Here is a 20,355-nt window from a genome sequence, read left to right on the forward strand (position 1 = left end):
TTGGGGAGAAACGTAATATACGCCTCTTTCCAGGTTTCTGGGATTTCTCTTTTCTTTAATATTATATTCATGATCTTTTTCAGGGGGCCCACCAGGACAGATTTCATTTCTTTATAGTAGCTGGCAGTAAATCCATCAGGGCCTGGTGCTTTGCCCCTCTTTAAATCTCTGATTACCTCTTCTATTTCTTCGTTTTCTATTGGGGTATTCAATCTTTGCTTTCCTTCTCTTGAAATTTTTTGTCCCCCTTTTTCCTTCAAGAACCTTTCTATTTTCCTTTGACCTATCTTCTCTTGATCTTTATACAGATTTCTATAATAATTAATAAACTCACTCCTTATTCCTTTGGGGTCGTTTTTTTCTTCCCCATCTGCCATTATTTTATTTATTGTCCCTTGATCTTTCCTTTTTTTAATTTGCCAGGCAAGCCATTTACCTGGTTTATTGGCAAATTCAAAGTTTCTTTGTCTAAGTCTTTTTATATTCCACTCTACTTCTCTATTTATTATTGTAGCGAACTGGGTTTGTAAAATTTTTATTCTCTCTTTTGTTTTGGAACAGTTGGGTTTTTGGACTAATTTACGTTCGTTTTCCATTATTTGTCTTAAAATTTCCTCTTTGTTTTTTTCCTTATTTCTGTTTTTGATTGCGTTTTGTTGGATGAAGTACCCTCTTATTACCGCCTTGCCTGCATCCCAAATTATATTTTCCTTTGTTCCTTTGTCACTGTTATCCTCAAAGTACTCTGTTAGTTTTTTCCTTGCCATTTCCACCACCTTTTCATCGTCTAACAGGTAATCTTTTAGTCTCCATCTATAGGGTCTTTTCTCTAAGCTCTCAAGTTCCATCTCTACCGGGTTATGATCTGATATTACCTTCGGTTTTATTTCTATAGTTTTGACTCTTGGACAAAGTTCTTTTGAAGTCCAAACTTGATCTAATCGGGAGAAGGACTGATTGGGCTCAGAGTAAAAGGTAAATTGCTTTTCCAGCGGGTGTCTCAGACGCCATATGTCCACTAAACTGCAGTTTTCCGCCATCGAAAAGAATGACTTTGGTAGCTTCCCATCTTTGTTTGCTCTATCCCTGAGTCTGTCCATCTCAAGCGAAACTACTGCATTCATATCCCCCATTAATATTATTTTTTGATCCACATAATCCATTAATTTCTCTTCTAATCTTTTAAAAAATTCGGTTTTGCTTCCGTTCGGGGCATAAATCCCCACTATCAATAGCTTTTCCCCTTGCCAATTGATGTTGACCCCTATCATCCTCCCCTCCTCATCTTTAAACATTGTTTTGGCCTCTATTTTATTACTAATGTACAGCACCACCCCTCTTTTTTTTACCTTATCCAAGGTTTCAAATTCATTCCCCAGTCGTTTATTAATTAACACTTTTTTATGTCTCCTGGCCACGTGTGTCTCCTGAAGACAAATAATATCTAAATTTTTCCTTTTTAGACACTGTTCAATTTTATTTCTTTTCTTTTTATCATTCATACCGTTAATATTCCAATTCCAAATTTTTAAGCCCATAGCGCTTATTTTTTCCTTTGTTTTCTTTTACTATCTTCCTATCTATTCTAAGTTTCCTGAATCTTCTACTTCCTCTTCTTCCTCCTCTCCCGACCCACTCCCCTCCTCCCCCCCTCCTCTATCACTCTTGGTTCTCCCGGAGAGGCTCTATCAGCTTTTCCTATCTCCTGAATTTCAGCTTTAAATTCCTTATATTTCCTGAGGAATTTCCCGGTTTCTTCGTGGTTTATCAACTTGTGTCTCTTGCCTCTATATGTAAATGATAACCCTTCCGGGAATTCCCACCTAAACTCTATCCTGTTTTTCCTCAATGTCTGCACCAATGATTTATAAGAATCTCTTCTTTTAAGTAATCTTATTGGGACATCTTTAAAAATAATTATATAATTCCCATCTATGTTCAATCTCTTTTCTCTATTCCTTTGGAGGATTCTGTCTCTCATTTCTTTACTCTTAAATGTAATCAGACAGTCGCCTGGAAATTTCTTTACCCTTGTTGCATTGACACGCATTCTAAATGCGTCCAATATACTGTTAGCCATTTCCTCCACTGACAAGCCCATCCATTCTGCTAACTCCTTCGTCAGTTTTTCTTTAATGTTCTCATTCTGTGTCTCTGAGATCGCTCTCATCCTCAGATTCACCTCCCTCTGCCTCAATTCATTCATCGCAATAATATCTTTCATCTCTTCCTGCGTCTTACTTAGTTCCATCACTTCAGATTTAATCTTTTCTTTATCTCTTTTCATATCTCTTAACTCCATCTTTGTCTTTTTTAACCCTTCCTCTGTGAGCTGTGTCCTTCTAAATATTTCCTTAATTTGCCCCTTTAATTCATTCACAGTTTCCTCCATTTTTTTATCCAATTTTCCAATTCTATTGTCCACCGATTCCAACTTATGTTCCACCTTGGTTTGGCTTTGTTTAATCTCTGCAAACATTTTCAAAATATCTGACTTAAAGTCTGCCTCCTGCTTCGAGCCTCTCCTGTCTCCTGGGGCTCCCCCGTTCGTTCCCTTCTTGCCTGTTTGGGACATCTTATACCTTTATGTTGACCCCTCTCCTCTACCGTTCTTCTCCACCAGATTTATCTATCCTAATGCCTCCCGCTGTTTCCTCACGCTCCTTTTTTTTTCTTTTTCCTTGCTTAAGATTTGCCTTTCATACCCTATTGGATTCCTTAGAAACCAGGGCCATTAATCAGTAACTCCCCTAGGCAGTACTCCGCAAGCCCAAAAAACAACCATTGGGGGCACTAACTCGGCTTTAGCCACCTCACGAGAAGAGATAGATTTAGTCCTTGTTAAGTCCTCGGAGTCCCAATCCTGTCAATATCTACTTCCAATAAAGTGGTAGTGTCTCCTATAGTGTCTCCCCAAGTCAAATAGAGGTTTCCAATAAACGCAAAACTTCTTCCCTTCTCTCCCCAAGCTTGTCCAGATGCTAATTAGTCCAATTGTCAGTTAGCCCGGGCCTTAAGCGGGCTTCAGGTGGAGGGAGGAAATTAGGTAGGGAAAGGAGCTGGGGGGGTATATTGCTAGGTTGAGAGGGGGGGAAGGGGAGCAGGAAACCGGGGGGGTTTAAGCACAGCTCATATCGGCTCCATCTTGTCCCCGAAGGTTCTCCATGTTAGCTCCCCACTCTCGCTGGCTCTTAGGTCCGCACAGTCTCTCACTGTATCTTTAGAGTACACTTTGGATTTCCTTAAAGCTCTAAGGGGTTATCACACTTCCTCTCGTTGTTCCCCACATGTAAGATGAGCAGTTCTCGATAAAGTGCAAAGTATATAGTTCTCTATCAGACGTGGACGAAAAACGCCGTCCTTTCTTCTCCCTTTCCACCCAGTTCCGCGCTTCAGAATCAGACGGCAGCGGAGCTTTTCTTCGGAGATATCTCACTTGCATGTATTTGAGCACATGAGGTTTAACAAATTAAACAGGAGAAATGTCCCCTCTCCTCTTAGCACCCTCCTGTCCACCAAAGACGACAATTTTTCGCTCTTCCCCTGGACCCTTTCAAGATTCCTTCACCTCTCCGCGGTTGTTTTCTTCCTTTCTTATATAACTTGTTTGTTTATCCGCTCGGAGAGGGGGGAACTCGAGAGGGAACCGCGTTACCGCCCGGGCAGGTCACTCACTTTTTTTTTTTGCACTGGATATCCTCCGCGTCTCGGTTGATTCCGACTATCGGCTGAATTCTCTTTACCTCTCTCCTTTGCCCCGAAATTTCTTTGTTTCTCCTCTTAGCCACAATGTTTCAAGTTCCGAGGCTCTTTCTTGTTTTTTGAAAGCAAGCCGCTCTTCCTGCAAGCGCAGGGCTTCGCTATCTGAAGGCAAGAAAATGGCTCCCCCTCGACCATTGAATCTTTCCGCTACACTCTTCGCCTCTCTCGAGGTTACCTGGTAACCGGTTTGATCCTTTCTTTGGTCGTGCCGGGGACTGGACTCCTTGAACACCCTTTCAAGGAGTTTGGGGGGTCTCCTCGCCCTGGAGCCGCCCCTATCCTTCAGAGTAGCTTGGGTTTCACCTCGCGGTGTAAACCCTTGCTTGCGCTGGGATCGCGGCTCACCGGAAGTCCGAGTTTTTAATCGTGTACTTTTCTATGCAGAAGTCAGTCCTAGTGAGTTCAATGCAGCTTACTCCCAAGTAACTGTGTAAAGGATCACAGCCTCGGTAAATTAAAGGAACGGGTAGAGAAAATGAGGTAGAAGTTTTAAATAGATTTCTAATATGCATTTGTCATATAGCTATTAAAGTTCATGGCCACCAATATAATATTTCAAGAAATACTCCATAATTGGCCCCTATCAGAGGGCCAATTAGACTCACAGAATATCGTATCCCACCATCTGCATGAGACAGCGTCAGGAGAAAGAGTTTAGATAGATAAACAAAATGTTTTTGAAGAATGTGAATTACAAATTACAAGAGAGTCATGTGGAAGAGGAACAGTGGCTAGGACTCCATTCTGCCAACAGAAGAAACTTCTGCATGTTACTGGCGCTGCGGGTAATTTTTCTTTGCAGCAGTACAAATATTTACTTGGCAGCTTGTGCTCCTTACGGAAAAGGTCCATTCATTGATTTTTCCAGCTGACAATTCATTCAATAAGCAAAAGCAACAGACAGACTCCACAAGGCAGTATCAAAGAGAGAGGCCTTCCTCCCCACCCCCTCCGCAGTTGCTATTTGTGCAAAAGGCTCTGTACAAATGTGCTTGAGTCTCTTGCTTCCATCTCATTTGGGGCTGCGTGCAAAGGCAAGCTGCAAAATGTGAGGACAGGGGCAAAAAAGATAAAGGAAATGAGGGGTGTGAATGTAAGTACAGAAGATTCTGCTTTTCATTATGTTGAGCTTTTCAAACAGAAGGGCCTAATTCTGGTTCTTGCAGATGATACTATGATGGCAAGCACATCCCTGCAACAAAGATGTTTTCCCATTCCTGCATCTGTTACATATTTTTTTGACTTAAAAGACATATTCTTCTCTTCCGTCTAGCAATTTCCCTAAATTTTACATTTATAGACTGCTCCCTCTCTAAGATCTCGAAATATTTTCTTGAAACATCTAAAGAAGAAGCATAAGTGAGCCATGCTTCTAGGAAATGTCCAAAAAAGGAGAAATTTCCTATTACCCTGCATTCCTAGTTAATATTTGGTTAAATGTAATAAATGCGGAAACCCCCGTTTCTCAACTACCTTATCCTCAAGTCCAAAGAGCCAAACAAAGACACCTCCATCTGCGTCTTTAAAGTGATGGGGCTTTAAAGGTAAAGGGTAAAGGGACCCCTGACCCTTAGGTCCAGTCGTGACCGACTCTGGGGTTGCGGCACTCATCTCGCTTTATTGGCCGAGGGAGCCGATGTACAGCTTCTGGGTCATGTGGCCAGCATGACTAAGCCGCTTCTAGCGAACCAGAGCAGCACACGGAAACGCCGTTTACCTTTCCGCCTGAGCAGTACCTATTTATCTACTTGCACTTTGATGTGCTTTCAAACTGCCACGTTGGCAGGAGCAGGGACTGAGCAACGGGAGCTCACCCCATTGCGGGGATTCAAACCACTGACTTTCTGATCGGCAATTCCTAGCCTCTGTGGTTTAACCCACAGCACCACCCGTGTCCCTGATAGGGCTTTAATCATGTCTTAAAAGGAAAATAGTTCTATTTCTGGGAGCATAGTTATTGTTATTTATTAAATTTGTATACAACCTTCATCCGAAGATTGTAGGCTGGTTCACAACATAAAATTACAAAATGAGAACACAAACAAAAACAAATCAATAATCCCTGCTCCCACAAACACATTTTAAAGGCCATAGATTGTTTATTCAGCAGAAGGCTGATTAGAGAAACATTTTTGCCTAGCGCCTAAAGATATTTAATGAAGGTGCCAACAGAACCTCTCTGGGGAGAGCATTTCACAAGCAGGAAGCCACCGCAGGAAATATTTGGGAGAATAGCTTTCTATGTGCCACAATTGTACTCAGATTCATGGATGTCTTCATTATTCTGAAAGTTTTCATTGATATGTTTTCCCTGTGGCAGCAACATGAGTTCCCTGAACCATCTGACAGGCCACTGCTAGAAAAATGATGCTGAGCTAGATGAAATCCTTAAATCTAACCCTGTGTAGTTCTTTTTGTGTCCTTATATACAACCAAAAAAACCTGAATTCACAGTTTCAAAAATACCATTTGACCTCCTCATAGTTTTATGTATATTAATATTTAATGGAATGATTGTGTTGGGAGCAGGATGATTTTACACACCTCAGCAACTTTACGTCTTATAAGTGAGGGGGTGGATTAACACTCGATTAGTGTGAACACGACTGCAAGAAGATCAAACATCTCCATTCTGAAGGAAATCAGCCCTGAGTGCTCACTGGAAGGACAAATCCTGAAGCTGAGGCTCCAATACTTTGGCCACCTCATGAGAAGAGAAGACTCCCTGGAAAAGACCCTGATGTTGGGAAAGATGGAGGGCACAAGAAGAAGGACGAGATGGTTGGACAGTGTTCTCGAAGCTACCAGCATGAGTTTGACTAAACTGTGGAAGGCAGTGGAAGACAGGAGTGCCTGGCGTGCTCTGGTCCATGGGGTCACGAAGAGTAGGACACGACTAAATGACTAAACAACAACAATAACAAGTGTAAACATCAGTGTGAGAGAAATGTTTTTGTTGTTTCTTCTTTCATTCACACATCAATCCCCAGCAGATCAGAACTTTGGGACTGCAGGGACATGGCATAAATTTATGACATAGCTGGATACCAAAATCAGCCTTCCTCAACCTGGTGCCCTGAAGACACTTTGGACTACAGCTCCCATAATCTCCTACCATTGACCACGCTGACTGGGGCTGATGGGAGTTGTAGTCCAAACCATCCGGAGGGCAGCAGGTTGGCCAAGGCTTTAATAGATGACCACTTGCTTGCCCCTTGTGGAAAGATTATACGAAACTTCTAAGTGGCAAATGACTGATTGCACCCGTGGCTCAGTGGGAGAGTGCATGTTTTTATGGGCTAAAGATCCCAGATTCAACCCCCAGTATAGCCAGGTAAGGATAGGGAAGATCTTTGCCAGTCAGTGTAGACAGTATTGAAAGGGGTATTACTATAGATCAGTGGTTCCCAATTGGTGGTCCCCAGCGGGGTTGCACACCCACTCACATAATAAAAACTACCATAGAGATATCATGATTTTCAAAAGTAGAGGCTCCAATGGCTTGGCTTTTGAAAAAGACAGTACTTAGCTGTAATGATTTCTGGCAGGCAATCAAGTCCCGATCAGAAGTAATGACTCTCCGGCAGTTTTATGTATGTTTATTTTTACAAAAAGACACATCCAGAGCCCGGCATCTCACCTGCTCGCATTTATGTTTGTTGGTCAGTCTGAATTTTTGCCCCTCCCACAGCAGGAAGGACACCAGACTCCCGCCTTTCCCCTCTTGCCCTTCCGTTGCCTTCTGATTTTATCCAGATGCCTGGATCGGGGAGTGAGAGGCTGGCCTCCCCCCCTCCTCATCACTCCCACTCAACCCAGACTCAGACATCTGCTTATCAGCTGATTGCCTAGCAACGCTCTGGCTGCCTTCCAACTCTTCCTCTCCTTGAGAGCTAATAGAGTCTTCTCCTTGAAGGGATGTGTGGGTGGGTGGGTGTGGGTGTCAAACTGCCCTTTCTCGATTCTGACAGCCAGTTCTCATCTGCAGAGTTGGACCCTCGTTCATTTAGTTCAATCTCTGAGTCTAACTCATCCCCTGCGCTCTGGGGGGCCACGTTCCTGACATTAGCTTATTGAGAACCACTGCTGTAGATGATACCAATGGTCTCACTTGGTATAAGGCAGTTTCTGATGTTCCTGTACTCTAATCTGAAGGGGCCCTTGACTTCATAATACACAGTGAGACATAGCTTTGGGAATTCTGCTTCCTTTTCCTCCTTCAAGGCTTTGTGGGCGTCCTCTTGTTTGCCAACAGCTAATGCATGTCCTTTCTGGCATCGTAATAATTAGTTTCTCAATAATTATCCAAGTGCTGAAAGTGAAAGGTAACTTTGAATTTTAATTTCAACTGCCCCCGTTAGATGCATATATTGCAAACTGAAATGCAGTGGTCATCTTGCACCCAATTTGTCTGCCAAATATCAGAAGCGGGGGGGAACATTACTTTTTCCAGCCCAAGTACAAAGCCCCTGGAGTCTCAAACATTCATTCATTTAAAACAAAAAACAACAACTATGCTAGCTTAATTAGGAATGATAATTTATTGATACATATGAAGGGAGTACTGCGAGATAATTCCAAATAAATGACAAGACGTGCCTAGAGCGGCTAAATAGGAAAGGCAAATGAAATCTAATTAGTAGTAACAGGAAATCATAATTATTTGCTCCTTCAAGCCTCCTTCATCAGGAAATTAATATTATTGCCAAAATGGACCTGGAACAACAAACAGCTTTACTCCGCTCTTGTCTTCAGCTTTTTGACATGGTCTGAACATTATTGACATTGCTGAGTGGGGGGACTTAAGGCAAAACCAATGGTGCCTTCAAAATATTGCGGACTAAACTCCTGTCAGCCCCTGCAAGCATGACCAGTGGTCTGGGATGATAGGAATCACAGTCCACAATGTCCGGAGAGCGCCAAATTGGCTTTCCCTGTGCTAGGCCCTTGCAAGTGGGAGACAGAGCAGGCTTATGAGTTGCGTACTCCTCCACCTGTGGCAAGTAACAATTGCCTCCAATAGCAATCAGGCAAGGAAGCTCTCTTCTTGGTTGTTTCTTTAATTCTTCCTGCTACCAATTTGCTATCAAAATGGTGGAGCAACTACTGCATGTTTCTCCATCCCAGTAGCCCTGGGTGAATCTTTAAAATCTGAAAGAGCCTTAAGACTGTGATTAGCCTGGGAGTCATTTTGGACTCACAGCTGTCCATGGAGGCGCAGGTCAATTCTGTGTCCAGGGCAGCTGTCTACCAACTCCACCTGGTACACAGGCTGAGACCCTACCTGCCTGCGGACTGTCTCGCCAGAGTGGTGCATGCTCTGGTTATCTCCCGCTTGGACTACTGCAATGCGCTGTACGTGGGGCTACCTTTGAAGGTGACTCAGAAACTACAGCTAATCCAGAATGCGGCAGCTAGACTGGTGACTGGGGGCGGCCGCCGAGACCACATAACACCGGTCTTGAAAGACCTACATTGGCTCCCAGTACATTTCCGAGCACAATTCAAAGTGCTGGTGTTGACCTTTAAAGCCCTAAACGGCCTTGGCCCAGTATACCTGAAGGAGCGTCTCCACCCCCATCGTTCTGCCCAGACCCTGAGGTCCAGCGCCGAGGGCCTTCTGGCGGTTCCCTCATTGTGAGAAGCAAAGCTACAGGGAACCAGGCAGAGGGCCTTCTCGGTAGTGGCGCCCGCCCTGTGGAACGCCCTCCCATCAGATGTCAAAACGATAAACAACTACCTGACATTCAGAAGACATCTTAAGGCAGCCTTGTTCAGGGAAGTTTTTAATGTATGATATTTTAGTGTTTTTTGGTTTCTATGGAAGCCGCCCAGAGTGGCTGGGGAAACCTAGCCAGATAAATAATAAATTATTATTATTATTATTATTATTATTATTATTATTATTGCCGACTAGGTGGTTCCAACATCAGTCAACCGTTTCCTCCTCCTCCGCTTACAAACTAGCCTGATCTTAAGTGTTTTTGAGAACCCAAAAGCTTGCATGCAAAGCTTTTGATATTTTGGTAGTCTAATAAAAGCATTGCCCTAGTGTGGGTTTTGGGATAGTACTGGACATGTTACTCTTGTGTAATTTTAATGGAGGTGAAAAAACTGGCGTGCTTTGACCTGTGATTGCTCTCTTCCTAGGACAGTCTTTTGGACCAGCATATGGTCTTCCTGAATCAGTTCTGGCATGATATGTTCCTGAACATCCTTGATAAATTGAGTGTATTAACAGGACCAGGTGTATGGATCCTGAGATGCATAGCAGCTAGCTGCTCCACAACCTTTGAAGCTGTGTGCTGCTCAGCTTCCTTCCAGGTTTATGTTAGTCTTCAAATATCCTAGCAGAAAGTTTTTCTTAAGTTTGGCTATCATGAGTGAAATTAGTGAGAATGGGGGTTTCGCAATTAGAGCTGTACAACCATCACCAGCAGTTTAGAGTGCAGCTATATTCCTGTTGGAGAGTGATCATTTGGCTGTGTTATTATGCACTTCTAAAGTAATCGTCTGGCAGGAGAATTGGGGATTAAATGAAAGCCCAGTATCTCATTACAACTGATTTTCTACATCACACTGCTGTGTGTTTCTTCCTTTCTGCCTAAGGTGCTGATTCTAAAAAATTATAGGTAGGCACTTTTTCTGAATTATGTGCTGCTTTTCAAATTGTAACGATTAGCAAGCGGTCAAAGAAGGTTCATAACTTCCAAAATAGTTTCTGGTGCATGTACTTTTGCAAGTACACAAACTCTAGTTCTGATTCCTTCATTTCCTTTTTCTAACACATAAAGGTGGTTAATTTGAATAAGAACTTTATTTTCATAACATGTCTGAGAGGTGAACAATTTTGCATTGTGCGACAAGTTTATTGTTGTGTCCAGTGGTGGACCTTGGGGTTTCAGATTTCAGCAACACCCAAATTTGGCATGTCCCCATGTCTTGCCTTCCATTCTACTTCATAGTTGTGCCCCTCCCAAGGCTCTGCACCCAATGTGACCAAACCAGTTGTGCTCCTCTAAATCCGCCTCTGTTGTGTCTCACTAGAACAGTTAGAAAATCATGGTTCTATCCCTCATTGCTGTAAATAAAACATGACAGCGGTGCTTTTCGTTCTCTGTAAGACCTCACGTGTTGATTCTTATTACATATTATGGTTCCTGGTTCTCAAAATGTCTGCCAGCCTCATGAATTGAAAAGCAGAGATGCGTCATAATTTTCTGCCTCTATTTAAAACCAGGCAAACGAGTTGTGATTTACCTCTCTTGAGTGTCACTTCCCCTTTGGATTAACCCCAGTTGCCTGTTCCGAGTGCATATATGTTATGCGGTGCACGTCAGATGAAGAAATCACCCAGTGATTAAGAATTTTTATAGACCCGGTTGCCGACAGTCAATTCCCATGTGCTGCTTGGTCAACTGGCCTGTGATTTGTGAAGGCGAGAGGGGTGCATCAAAGATTTCCAGAGCTGCAGAAATGAAACAGCATGATTAATCTGAGAGGTCAGTCAAGGCCCAGTGCCTCCACACGCTCTTAAATCGATCCTAACCACCTGTAAGTAGACCCGTAAACCTTTTCCTTTGAAGTCTATTGCCATGGGAAAGAAGCCTGTATATAACGGTGACTTTTGCGTCTTCTCACCCAGTCCACTGCAAAAAAGAAAAGATCTACATGAAAACTGAACTGGAAGGCTGAAAATTGGAATTGTATGGTTCACAGCACTTTATATTAGCAGGACTAAAAGGCCTCTTTCTACCTGTACAGTCTTCTAATTTCCTTCTGCCGGAGTATCACTTGGCCTTTAGTTAACTGTGTGCTTTTCTAGACCACTTGAAATAAAATATCAAATTAAGTTCCAAATAGTTAGCATTTTATCCTGGCAGCAGCAGCAGCAGGTTTCCTCTCACCTGGAACCCTACTTGACACTGAAAATATATATATATATATATATATATACACACACACACACACACACACACACACACACACATATATATATATATATATAAACTTCCTGGGTCACGAAGAAGTGGGCTCCATATCATGTAATATATGGTGGACCCGTTACATGACTTGGTCATTTCCTGGGCATCAGCACTAGGAGAGGAATTTCCACACAAGGATCCATGGAACACCAATGATCCACGAGCTTTCTTCGTGAGGTCTACAGTCTGTCTTTTAAAATACAATTAAAAGCCACACAGCGTCTAGCACAACATATTACAATTGCTACAACAGGCAGAAAAATCATTAAGTGGTCCACCAAAACATCAAGTGGTCTGTGGAACAGGGTGGGAATGTTTTGGAACCGCTGCTCTATTAAACTTGTTAAGTAATCAAGGAAAGGCTCTTGCTCTGGCAACCTTTCAACTAGAGTACTGTGCTATGGGGCTGCTCTTGAAGACTGCTCTGGGCAGAATTGCAGGTGTTAGCCGCTGCAAGCCTATTTTGCAAGATCTCCATCGTTTGTTTGTTTCTGAGTCAAATGCAGGGTTTATGGTTCTTCTTTTTATAGTCTTACCCCATTTCCTATACATTCCCCATTTGTAAAGAGTCCTTGCTACAGGTGCCACTGCCACAAGAGGCAAAATTGCCCACCACATGTACTAGAGCTTTTCCAATAGTGATCCTGTGTCATAAGAATTCTATCAGGTTCATTCAAGCAGGCAGTTAAAACCTACACTTCCTTGTCTGGGCTTGGCTCAGACTTATTATTGTTCATTCTCCAAGGGTCAGACATCTGGCATTGGAGATATGACCAGTCAAGTGTCTCAGAGTCCCTAACTCTGCATTCCTTCTGGGTTGGATGCCTCATGGAGTAGCATCCCAGATAAAATAAGATTTATCAACTTATTCTGATCTATTGGAACCCACAGTGGAGTCCTTCAGGCTGGAGCCTCAAGGGCACTAATATCCCAGATCCAAAGATATCACTTCTGGATCAGGATAAGGCTAGTGGTACATAACACTTATTAAGTATGTAAAGTTTTTGGCTGGAAACCAAAGCATGGCTCACCACTATAAAATTCTGGCTCTGCCTACATTTCATGTCCGACCTCTCTTCTTTAATCCCACCACTCCAAATGGCTAGCTTGCATTGAGAGCAAAATCAGAACCTGTGGCCTACCACTCGAGTCGCTGCTTATGTTCCCACTGTTGGAAGCATTCCAGACAATCAAGTGCAGAATCCTAGAGATTTAATTCCAAACCCTTTGCAGTGCAGCCAACAAAACCTGTTCCCCATTGGGGTTAGGAATTCCACCCTCCATACACTCCATATTTCCACCAGCTTTACGATCTCCACCTACACAGAGCTGTTTCCCTCACAAGATTTAACGTCTTACCGTCTGCAGTTTTGCAAGGTAGATTCTCGAAAATCTCATACTCTGAAAGATACTGCCTTTGTGACACAAAACAGGTCAAATCCATCACACACATTTTATTTTATTGCCCATTTTATGCAAAAAAAAAATATCGTAAGTATTTGGTCCCCTTACTGAAGGAGGGGATTTATCTCACTGACTCTTCCATGGTGTCTTGTCTGCTGAGCAATTGTAGTAATGACGTTGTGAAGAATGTGGCAAGATTTTTGAGTGCCGCTTTGAAATTACGTCATCATAGGTTAGACATGGCCAAACCTGGCCCTCCAGCTGTTTTGGGACTACAATTCCCATCATCCCTGATCATTGGTCCTGTTAGCTAGGGATGATGGGAGTTGTTGTCCCAAAACAGCTGGAGGGCCAAGTTTGGCCATGCCTGCCATAGGTCCTAAGAGCCATCTTCGCACCTCACGATTTTTTTATCCTAAAGTATCCCCTACTATGCTTTGTGTTCTGATCCATGTATACGATGCACTTTTTATGCCAATAAAGGAGACTGGTTGACTTATTAAGTGCTATGTGAATTAACCGTGTGCTGTAGAACATTTCTCAGTACCTTATACAGCAGATAGGGGGTTAGGAAGGTAGGAATCATAGAATCATAGAATCATAGAATCATAGAATCATAGAGTTGGAAGAGACCACAAGGGCCATCGAGTCCAACCCCCTGCCAAGCAGGAAACACCATCAGAGCACTCCTGACATATGGTTGTCAAGCCTCTGCTTAAAGACCTCCAAAGTAGGAGACTCCACCACACTCCTTGGCAGCAAATTCCACTGTCGAACAGCTCTTACTGTCAGGAAGTTCTTCCTAATGTTTAGGTGGAATCTTCTTTCTTGTAGTTTGGATCCATTGCTCCGTGTCCGCTTCTCCGGAGCAGCAGAAAACAACCTTTCTCCCTCCTCTATGTGACATCCTTTTATATATTTGAACATGGCTATCATATCACCCCTTAACCTCCTCTTCTCCAGGCTAAACATGCCCAGCTCCCTTAGCCGTTCCTCATAAGGCATCGTTTCCAGGCCTTTGACCATTTTGGTTGCCCTCCTCTGGACACGTTCCAGTTTGTCAGTGTCCTTCTTGAGGAAGCTTGAACACTTTCTAATTGATGTATGGGATTCACTGATTCATTGACTTCCTTTTAACTCTTGTGTTGGCCTTCCCTGCCCTACTCTGTGCTGTTGCATGGCGATTCCCGCCTCCCCTCAATTGGAATAAATAAAGGCACAGGACACCATTGATTAAGGTTAATGGGCAAAAATTGGCCACAACTTTATTGGTTACAGGTAAGAGCGGTATTGGCTTTAGGCATCGGTCCTATCACAATATCCGGCATCAGCCTGTTAGCATGAAAACCGGAAAGGGATGCACATCACTAGGAACTCCCCCAGGGGTCACCGCTCGGGGGCGTGCTTTAGGCCCTGGCCTCCATAGGTTTCAGACGAGGCAAGGCCCCCCGGAATCCTTTACCAGATTACCCTTCAATATTTGGTGGAGTTGATGGTGCTCCTCCTCCCCGACACATCTACATAAGAATACCCCTACCAATGCCTAACCGCCATAACCAAGAGATGTTGTGATGATTTGCTATGAGGTAGGCGAAAAACCAAATGGCCAATGCCAATTTGCCAAGTAGAAAAATTTCCTACCAGGCCCCTTGATGGCGACCAACCGAAGTCCATAGCAATGTCAGAAGGAAAACCTAAAGGGTGGGTGGGTGGGAAACCGAATCGGCTGCATGGGTGAAAAGGGGAGATCCTGGGGCCGTGCCGGCCTTAAATGACCCAGGCCACGCCCCTGGAGCCAGCTGATTGGCTGGCTCCAGGGCTGACGCGGCCTGAGGATTCCCCTGGTTGCGCGGGGCTGCAGCCAGCCCCGTGCGATTGTTGGGGGCGTGAGCCGCAACCCCACCTCCTCCTTATGTTGGAAGTGGCTTTCTGGTGCACTGCAAATGATGAGCTTCAGCACCCCATACAGAGCTGACATCTGGGACAAAGGGTTCCCAGATTCCAAGTAAAGGACTCTTTTAAAATATGTTATTTTCAGGAGAGCTGGATACAGCTGCCTCCCCTTAAGGTGCTTCATTTCAGCACTTTCAACACCTTCGATTTATATGTTTGCAGCATTTGGTGTGATAATATCAATTGGACTGTGGGCAAACTCATATCTCATGTAAAAGCTGGAATCGAAGTTGATCTGGCAAAGACTGGAAGACAATTTGGGCCGCTTTAGCAATTTCTCTGAGAGCAATTTGTGGGGGTGGAGTGGGGCAGCTTGAATGTATTAGTAGAATATATTGAGAGCTTTTAATACATGGTGTAAACTGTTTTGAAATACAGATCTACATCTTGTGATAAAATTATGAATCAGTGGTGGTTTTAGATTTAGTATTTCATCAGGCAAGACTATGGAAGTGTATCCTTGTTGTTGTTGTTGTTTAGTCATTTAGTCATGTCCAAGTCTTCGTGACCCCATGGACCAGAGCACACCAGGCACTACTGTCTTCCACTGCCTCCCGCAGTTTGGTCAAACTCAGGCTGGTAGCTTCGAGAACACTGTCCAACCAATTCGTCCTCTGTCATCGCCTTCTCCTTGTGCCCTCAATCTTTCCCAACATCAGGGTCTTTTCCAGGGAGTCTTCTCTTCTCATGAGGTGGCCAAAGTATTGGAGCCTCAGCTTCAGGACCTGTCCTTCCAGTGAGCACTCAGGGCTGATTTCCTTCAGAATGTATCCTTATATGCAATCAAATAGCTCAAGTTTTAAATTTAAAACTATTCTAGACTATACCGCGTTTTGACCAAGCAACATCACTGACTGTCTTGTATTCAATCCATTTTCACAAAAAGAAAACCACGGAACACATTGTATATACTCTATGACATTGTTTAAACTCTGTAACATCAGTAACATCTACACCATTGACAAGAATGTTAAAAAGCTAATGGGTGAATAACAAAAGTGCTTTAACAGCTCATCAGGCAATAGATCTGCCTGCTTCTGTATGCACATGCAAATAACAGAATAATAAATAGGGGAGTCCAGAGGATCAAGTATGATCTGGGAGATTTAAATACAAATCTAAGCTCAGGTTGTGACTTGGGTACGTTACTCTTTCTCAATGTTGGTTCCTTAGCTGTAAAGTGGGATCCGTAGTGTCCTGATTTACAGGACTGTAATAAAGGCAGACATAATATTTGTTTTGCACAAATTATTCATAGATAATTCTACACAGGCTGCACAATTTGTTCCTTGACTGTTTTCCAGTACAAAATAAAGTACCAATCCACAGAAGGAAATTTATTCCTAGCTTTTATTCTGTGACCAAATAAGTTTTTTAAAAAATAAACATACAAACACTGCACTGTAAAATAAATAGGTGTGTGATACATTATAACGAAATCCTGTCTTTTTTTTTTAACACAAAAATACAACTGCAGTAGTAAGTTTAGAAATACGAGTTCCTCAGCAGCTGATCTTCAACTTCTGAATGGTATGAACACTTTGCGTTGCTGTGTCTAATTTTAATTTTGGGTTCTTTAAAAATGCATTCAGTTGCGCATTCTTCCCATGGAAAGCTGCACAACAGTGCAGAAAATACCATGTTTAGGAAACAAATAACTGAATGTCTTTGTGGCCATATCTAAATTCCCATACCATCGGCAAGGGCACCACATTTCCATATGATCTTCAAAGGAATTAATAAACACACCCGGGAGTATGGCACTGAAAATCATGTGTCCTGATTTTAATTGGTGGAATGTTGGAGGGTTACACTACTATGTTAAGTGGCATATATAAATTGTGGTAATGCCATATTTTTCGCTCTATTAGACACACCAGACCACAATACGCACCTAGTTTTTGGAGGAGGAAAACAAGAAAAAAAATATTCTGAATCTCAGAAGCCAGACCAGCAAGAGGGATCGCTGCGCAGTGAAAGCAGCAATCCCTCTTCTTGCTGCTCTGGCTTCTGGGATAGCTGCGCAGCCTGCATTCGATCCATAAGACGCCCTTTTTAGGAGGGAAAAGTGAGTCTTATAGAGCAAAAAATACGGTAAGTAATTGATGAATATTACAACCAGGAAGTGAAAAAAATAGCTACAACTTATTTCCTCGCAAATTCACTTTTCCTTTTACATTGTGCACCAAAACAAACAAAAAACATTGCAGGAAGCAAGACACAATCTAGCCAGGCTAACAAAAACAAAACAAATTACTGCCATTATACTTCTCTGAACCAAGAGATGCACACAGATTGTTTAAAATAATGCTGAGTCGATGCTGAAGCTACCAGGAAGCTAGCTTATGATCAAATCTCTATAGCAGTTCTAATAAGTGATTGATGAATTTGACCATTAACCATGCCAGTTAATTAAGTGTGCCTTTCAGAATGCATCAATACGTTTGGCACTGTTCCTCTGCCTAGTTGCTGCCATAGGAGCCATCTTTCTATCTTGCACCATATCTGCTAGAGTAGGGAGAGTTGGGAGCTTTTGTAATTGTGCTGCCTGACAAGCTGTCTCCAGAAACAAGCATTTGATTCTGATCACCCTTGACAGAGACATAGGGCACAAACGTCCTTTGGAAGCCTAATTTATGGATTTTTTATCTTGTTTGGGAAAATGTGTATAGGATAAAAAATGGCCAAACAGGAAAGACAAAATGAGCACGAGAGGCAAGCTACAGATGAGAACCTGGACGAGAACATAACACATTGAGAAAATGCTTCCCGCTCCTTGTTTGTATACAGATAAATAAAAGACCTATGTTAGGCAATGGCCTTAGGCATTTAGATGCTCCAAGTAAACTATTCAAATAGCATCCTTCCCTTCCTCCACGATGGCTCCTTGAACTTCTAGACTCTCTAATGTTTCTTCCTCTTCATAGATTTTCCCCACCTGGTCCTGTAGATCAGGCATGTCCAACAGGTAGATCGCGATCTACTGGGAGATCACAGGGTGTTCCTGGTAGATAGTGGTAGATCTCTGGCCCCTTAGTGATCTCCTCCCCCCCCAAAAAAGCTAAACAATTTTGGCATACTAAAAAAAGCTGAACAACTTTGCCTTCCCCCATAAAGCTGAACAACTTTGGTCCATCCAACGACAATGGGTAGATCACTGCCAGTTGGGTTTTTTTTATACTGTGAGTAGATCGCAGTCTATTGGGAGTTGGACATCCCTGCTGTAGATAATTGGGTTCTGCAGCATCCTCTTTCCTACAGCAATGCTACCTACTTCTGGATTCCCTCCCCCCTTCTGTTTATCCTTAGTTTCTCAGCTCCCAGCTGCAACCAACCCCAGAATCAATTTCAGTTTCTGCCAACTGCAAATCCAAAGGTTGGATCATTACCACTTAGATGCAGGTGTCACTTTGAAGGGTGGGGGAGCTGTTCGAGCGGGTAGTGGCAGACCAACTGTAGATGGACCTGAATGAAGCTGATTATCAGGCCTGGATATAGCAATGAAACGGTCTTGTTTGCTCTGGTTAATTACTTTTTTTGTTGTTGTTCAGGAGAAGGGACAGGGGAAATGTTTTCCTGTTGATTCTCCTTGACCTCTCAGTGGCTTTCGATAACAATTGACCATGATATTCTCCTGGGTTTACTCTGCAGGCTGAGGGATGGAGTCAAAATATTCCAGTGATTCTGATAATACCTACACAACTCTTATTAGAGAATAGCATTGGGGGACTGCTGTTCAGCTCCATGGCACTTGTACTGTGAGGTTTTGTAGGGGGTCTATCTTGTCCCCAATTATGTAATCATTTTGTAAACGGAACCAGAAGTTTGTTGTTGCAATAAAGCCTTCAACTCACTTAAAGATCTTTTGAAGGTCTTTAATGCTTGATGGCAATTTAATAATACAGTGGTACCTCTGGTTACATATGCTTCAGGTTACATACGCTTCAGGTTACAGACTCCACTAACCCAGAAATATTACCTTGGGTTAAGAACTTTGCTTCAGGATGAGAACAGAAATCGTGCTCCAGCGGCGTGGCAGCAGTGGAAGGCCCCATTAGCTAAAGTGGTGCTTCAGGTTAAGAACAGTTTCAGGTTAAGAATGGATGTCCGGAACAAATTAAGTACTTAACTCGAGGTACCACTGTAAAGACAGAAGATAAGAACTATCCTTTTATTAATAAATTTTAAAAACCCTCCACAACAACCCCAGAGAAGGATTAGAATTTGCCTCTGAACTGGTTGCTCTGGGGCTTCATAGTCATAGAGCATTTTGTTGATGATGCTTAGAATGGGGACAAATACAGGCCATTCATTATTAATGCGCTTTAATAGAATCTCTATTTTGAAACATTTTTGATATGGCATGCCCAATACGTCTTTGGGGAATAGAGCCTGCAGTCCAAATGAGTTGCATAATATCTGCTTCTGTGGACTGCTTTTCCATGCTTGTTGATAGTATCCCCACTAATAGACCTCTCAGAGATTAGATTTTTCCTAAAGACATAGCTTACCAGTATAGTGGTGCTATCCAGTTTTTAAAAAATTCTAAAGATAAAGCCTTCAAAAAATGTGAAATCAGTGCATACAATTTGTGCCATCAAACGGTTGTTCTTCCTTTGAGGCTGCTCTCCTCTTCTATTTAAAGTACTTTATGTTCCATACCAAAGACAAGACTTCACTTTGAACAACTGGAGTTCAAACTGCATTATAAACATTTAGAGAGTCGCTGAGTATTTGCAATACTTCATCAGAATTTTGCCTTCCGTTGGCTTTAACACTAGCAATAGTCAAAACGATGTTTAAAAACCATAGAAGAAAAATATTTTAGCTGGATGAAAAGCATATCTGAAATACATTCCTCTCTAGTAATGTTACAGCATGGAATATTAGAGCTCAGCCTCCACAATGTAAAACTCTGTAAAAAGGACTCTGGTATATCCTCTATGTGTGGACTTACGACGAGGGGGAGAAATAGTTATTTAATATAGGCATTAAATTTATATCTCATTTATAATGCACATACTTAAATAAGGTCAAGGACATTTTCTAATACTGCACTTCCGGTTTCATGTAGGAAGTGGGCAGAAAATGGCAGAGGCCCTGTGCCTTTATCATCTCAGAAGGGCCCAGTGTGGGTACAGGATGTGTGTCTCACAGCTCTCTTTAACGTTTTCTCCGGAGTTCATGGTTCTCGCACTTGTGTCTGACCTCTTTGAAGTTAACAGAGATATGTGTCTGATCATTTTCTGGC

General features: G+C 42.7%; 1 protein-coding gene across 1 annotated transcript in view; it reads left to right on the top strand.

Annotated features, from left to right (window-relative positions):
• The window catches only part of PTPRN2 (protein tyrosine phosphatase receptor type N2), a 628,995-nt gene that overhangs the window by 307,422 nt on the left and 301,218 nt on the right, over positions 1 to 20,355 (top strand). The window lies entirely within an intron of this gene.

Source organism: Podarcis vaucheri (genome assembly GCF_965113315.1).
Source record: "Podarcis vaucheri genome assembly, chromosome: 12".
Taxonomy (NCBI): domain Eukaryota; kingdom Metazoa; phylum Chordata; class Lepidosauria; order Squamata; family Lacertidae; genus Podarcis; species Podarcis vaucheri.